Here is a 6326-nt window from a genome sequence, read left to right as displayed (position 1 = left end):
AAGCCCACTTATGCTACTGTTTTTGCACTATACACACCTAATGATATCCCTAAACAGGGTCATGAAGGTAAATATATCACCAAAACCGAAAAAAGACCTTCACAAAAAGACCAGATAATAAAAGAAAAACATAATCTTTATTGAAAACACATATAAAAGTATACAACTACTGGGGCAGTGGCCACTGGTGCAAGAACAGAAACAAAGTGGGACCCACCTATGGACCAACCTCACAAAGAACAGTATAGTAATAATAACAGTAGGCTAGTCATGAACAGTGCATATGTACGTTTCAATAATGTACAGGTACATAATAAAGGCTAATTGACAAAGTGTTAATAAATATACATAGAGATAAACACCTAAGAAATAGCGTCATAAAATGCAAGCCATAAAGATGGAACAGCCTAACAATGCAGATATACAGTACTGTAAAAATAACGGTATAGTTACCAGGAGGAGGAACCTGGGGACCCGCCACACCCGACGCGCGTTTCGCAATGAAATGCTTCGTCCAGGGGTGGTTGGGTACTGGCCAGAATGCAGTTTAAATAGTGGTCATGACCAATCAGATACAAGGAACGAGACAGACAAAGTAACATCACCTGTGGTAGAGTCCTAGAAGAGCCGGAAATAATCCGGGCGGTGGTGCAAAAGTGAAAGTAAAAACGAACCGGGAGTGACATAAATTACCCATACACACTGCGGCTGGACAACCATTGCCATAGCAACCAAGGACAAAAATGCGGTTGGAGAGAAAAACAGAAATAGCACATATACACATAATTACAAGGACAATAAGAGTGATGAATAACTCGGTACCGATATAAAATAGAAAGCCAAAGAGCAAAAGACAAGCGCGTGCGCAGCGATACCATGGAAACCAAGACGTAATGAGATACCATGATCAAAACATCAACAGCGCATGCGCGTAAACATGGATAATATGCTTAGTGCAAACCCAGTTATTGGGAGTGTACCCCAACCACAACAACAATAGAGCACATGTAAACATAATTGAAGAACGATAAAAATGATAAAGATCTCAGTACCGATGTGAAACAGAAAGCCGGAGAACAAAAGACGGGCGCATGCGCAGCGGTGTCGTGGAAGCCAAGACGTAATGAAATACGATGCTAAAGATATCAACAGCGCATGCGCGTAAACATAAGTAATATGCTTAGGGCAAATTTGAAGACAAGCGCAAGCGTAATGGTCCCATGGAAACCCAGACGCCGTGAGACACAGTAGTACACTGAAGTGGTAAGCGACACGTGCGCACAGAATGGATAATATACTTAGTACAAACCCGGTGATTAAAAGAATATAGCGACAATAACATAATTGATGCATGCATTTTGACACCTGTCTGGTGTTTTATTGGTGTTCACACTTTTAATATTGGCATTCTTTCTGTCTATGCCGATTCACATTTTTTTACTTTGGAGCTCTTGTCACATCTGCGGCTTTTTAGCCTTATTATGCATGCATCAATCATGTTATTGTCGCTATATTCTTTTAATCACCGGGTTTGTACTAAGTATATTATCCATTCTGTGTGCACGCGTCGCTTACCACTTCAGTGTACTACTGTGTCTCACGGCGTCTGGGTTTCCATGGGACCATTACGCTTGCGCTTGTCTTCAAATTTGCCCTAAGCATATTACTTACGTTTACGCGCATGCGCTGTTGATATCTTTAGCATCGTATTTCATTACGTCTTGGCTTCCATGACACCGCTGCGCATGCGCCCGTCTTTTGTTCTCCGGCTTTCTGTTTCACATCGGTACTGAGATCTTTATCATTTTTATCGTTCTTCAATTATATTTACATGTGCTCTATTGTTGTTGTGGTTGGGGTACACTCCCAATAACTGGGTTTGCACTAAGCATATTATCCATGTTTACACGCATGCGCTGTTGATGTTTTGATCATGGTATCTCATTACGTCTTGGTTTCCATGGTATCGCTGCGCACGCGCTTGTCTTTTGCTCTTTGGCTTTCTATATTATATCGGTACCGAGTTATTCATCACTCTTATTGTCCTTGTAATTATGTGTATATGTGCTATTTCTGTTTTTCTCTCCAACCGCATTTTTGTCCTTGGTTGCTATGGCAATGGTTGTCCAGCCGCAGTGTGTATGGGTAATTTATGTCACTTCCGGTTCGTTTTTACTTTCACTTTTGCACCACCGCCCGGATTATTTCCGGCTCTTCTAGGACTCTACCACAGGTGATGTTACTTTGTCTGTCTCGTTCCTTGTATCTGATTGGTCATGACCACTATTTAAACTGCATTCTAGCCAGTACCCAACCACCCCTGGACGAAGCATTTCATTGCGAAACGCGCGTCGGGTGTGGTGGGTCCCCAGGTTCCTCCTCCTGGTAACTATACCGTTATTTTTACAGTACTGTATATCTGCATTGTTAGGCTGTTCCATCTTTATGGCTTGCATTTTATGACGCTATTTCTTAGGTGTTTATCTCTATGTATATTTATTAACACTTTGTTAATTAGCCTTTATTATGTACCTGTACATTATTGAAACGTACATATGCACTGTTCATGACTAGCCTACTGTTATTATTACTATACTGTTACGATTACTATACTGTTCTTTGTGAGGTTGGTCCATAGGTGGGTCCCACTGTGTTTCTGTTCTTGCACCAGTGGCCACTGCCCCAGTAGTTGTATACTTTTATATGTGTTTTCAATAAAGATTATGTTTTTCTTTTATTATCTGGTCTTTTTGTGAAGGTCTTTTTTCGGTTTTGGTGTTTTTGCAAAACATGTCTAAAGCTGTATTCAATTATCTGTCTGTGCTAAGTTTATTATATGCCAAAACATGGATTTGATCCCATTAGATGGAAGCCAGAAAATGTTTTCTAAATGTAAAATTTTCCTTCTTTAATGAGACGCCATCCCTTTTAGCGGAGCTCATAAAAAACTACCAATAGGGTGGTTCCAGATTAACTCTGAATTGATGTTAATGCACTTGTTTACAAATGATAAGATTTAATGGGTTTATTAAACCCACTCAGCTGCACACTGGTCACTTGTTCTCCTGTTCCCATCGGCACTAGCATGATATTACTAGTATGGCACCTGACTGCGGACATCACTAATTCGCCACAGGCAGGAGAATCAGTGTTGGATCTGTGGGGGGAATGATAAAATTGGTATTGTTTTTTTTTGTCATTTGCAAATGTTTTTTTATGTAAAAATTTAAATAATCCCTTTAGTAAAGAAGAATATTTCTATAAACATAAATGGTTTAAATATTCAAAATTGCACAAATTTAGCGGATAGTAATTTGAGAGATTTAATGAATACTTTGATAACCAGTATGCCAGTCAAAATAAATTAATGCTGACTGAGAATGACTAAACACACGGACAAACAACAAAGAATCAATGCATAAATTCAAAATGTGATTCTTAGAATTAGGGAAGAAGGATTTTCTCCAGCGATGACAGGTAAAGTATAAAATTAAAACTTCAGGTTTATTAATTCAAAAATGAAAAGTAACATACCAGCAACTACAGAGTATCCAAAGATGAATTGACGCGTTTCAGCTAAAGAGCCTTGATCATGGTTACCACTGGTTGCCTGTATGTTCATTTTAATTTTCGGATTAATAAAAGTGAAGTTTTAATTTTATACTTTACCTAACCTTCTTCTTCTCTGCATTTTGTGATATGCCCTGCACCAGGGCAGCTCCGTGTGGTGATCTTTACTTGGACAAGGTGCATCTGAATTTGGTGAGATTACTTTCCTGCATGTAATTCTTAGAATTAGTAGCTATTACACAAAGATATAACTTTTATAGTGTATGCATTTAAGCAACTACAATCTGTTCGTTACAGAATGTTCACATGTGACAGATTTGTTGCAGAAATTTATGAAATCTGTGTATATGATGCCCATCCATTCACAAATCAGATGTGAACAGATTGGTCATGTTTGAACATACTGTCACAATTTTATTTGATTGTGTGATGAGCAAAATATATTGCTAAATAATATTGACAATATACTATAAATATAAAAAATCCCTTTATTTATATAGTACTAATAAAAAAAAACAGGAACCAACAAGTCATTACAAGCATTTCCAATGATTCGAAAGAGAGATAGATCTAGATCAATAATGAGAAATAAAAAATGGAATTTTAATCACACAATTTAATCATGAAAGGGTATCCAACAATTTAATTGTACTACTTCTCTTAATTATGTCACATTTTCTGTCTATTGCATATGAGAATTCCTATACACTAGTCTAAAGAAATATCAGTAAAGTCAGGTAAGAATGAAAAATATTTGTGTCATTTTGAATTTAAAAAAAAAAAGAAGAAAAATTGCAACGTGGGTGGTATGATCAGAGATTGTTAACAACATACATAAAGTTTGCATCAAACATTATTTTTTCTTAACTCACTGATAGAATGTATCCTTAGATTTATTCCAATCTCTTATTGCTAATAAATATCTACACAACTAATTAATATTAAAAGTCAAGTCAGATCTTGAAAAAAAGCTGACATCCTGCAACATCTAGAAAGGGGTATAAATAAAATGATATGGGGTGAACAATCTATACATATATAGTTTTAGCTCCCTTACAGCATATGTTCAGTTTTAAGTTAGAAAGTAATTTCTTTCTTCTTTTGAATTAGTTCCCTCCATCTTTTGCATGTGTTTTGTGCAACTTGGTGCTGGTGATATAAAGGGGGATGGGGGAAAGGGATATACTAAACACAACAGGAGTTTAAGGGTCATCAGCTTTTAGCCTCAGCATGACCACCTCTTTAAAGTATGAGAAGATCACGTGGCCCATTCCAGGCTGTTAATAATTCATTCAGAGCACGTTTTACTCTTGAGGAAATGCTTTGTTCTTCAGATTTCCCCTGTACCCCTCCCCCAACCCAACACTAGGAAAAAAAATAGTAATTTTCTTGCACACCACTCTCACATAACACACACACAAAAAAAACTAGATGCAAGTTATGCAATCTCCGCCAATCATTACAATGTTTGAGCACATCATGTGATCTTGTAATTAGATGATTATTTATTCATAAAATATTAACTGTTATCTAACGAAGTGTTGAAACTTGCAACCTGAACACGAGCCTGTATAGCTGGATTAAAATTCTATATTATTACTGTCATGTGTTGACAAGTTGATTTCGACTCCTGGCAACCATAGTACTGAGATTTCTCCTAAATTTTAGGCTATCTAGACTTTGAAAATCTAAATAAAAAATGTGCATACTCTGCTGTTGCAAAGACATGCACAACTTATGTGCATACAATTTTATGTTTTGTATGTTTTATTATTTTAACAAGGAAAAATAAATTTATTGTGTGTATTTTTGCTTATTTTCATTTATTTCTTTTACAATGCAATTACATATTTTTTTTTTAACAGAATATTAATTATACTATAATACTCTCTCAATCAATATAAATACATGTAGGAATATAAATAAAATGCTAACTAGAATTTATTTTTCACGTGCGTTTTCATAAATATGTCAACATTCCTATACACCACATATTTGCATATAAATTATTTTTTTTTACGTACAAAATGTTTTTGCGACATTATTTAATTATAGATTTTGGTTTGATTAAAGGGAAAAAAATACAATAAAAATCCTTAATATGACCTTAAATAACCTCCAATTTGTAAAAAAAAAAAAAAAAAATTTGGCGGTAAAACATTTTAAAAGATGACCCTAGTTATTAAATATTTCTGCAGATCATCAACAACCCCATCTTATTTTTGCAGCATCTGCAGTTTTTTTCTGTGTATGACCATGTCAGGAATCATATTGTCAGCATGTTTCATCTATTTTGGCTGGAGCTGCAGACGATCATCAGATTAATATGTATTAATATATCTATGGTCAGTTATAAAGAGTTAATGCATAAACTTTCAACCAATCACATTGTATCGGCTTATAAAATGAAAGCAGCAATGTGATTGGTTGTTATCAGAAGTTTTAATTAGCATTAGTGGTGCTATATGCACAAAAAGCAACATATTTTGGGTGCTTAGAAAGATATTTGTTATTGTGTGATACATGCCTTAAGCAATTTTCAGTGTAGTATTGGGGTATGTACATACTGAGCTTTTTAACATGGATATTTTAACAGATTCTGTTTCAAAATCCACATGAAAAAAACGCTTCAATAGCTCTGTAAATAACTTTCCTGTTCATTTACACACGGAAAAAGAAGCGACATGCCAATATTTGAGATGCTTCTGCTTGAAAAAAATGCTCCTAACTTGACTATTGAATCACTTAAATTAGAA

The sequence above is a fragment of the Ranitomeya imitator genome, chromosome 2 (assembly GCF_032444005.1).
Source record: "Ranitomeya imitator isolate aRanImi1 chromosome 2, aRanImi1.pri, whole genome shotgun sequence".
Classification (NCBI taxonomy): domain Eukaryota; kingdom Metazoa; phylum Chordata; class Amphibia; order Anura; family Dendrobatidae; genus Ranitomeya; species Ranitomeya imitator.
This window is presented reverse-complemented; position numbering follows the sequence as displayed.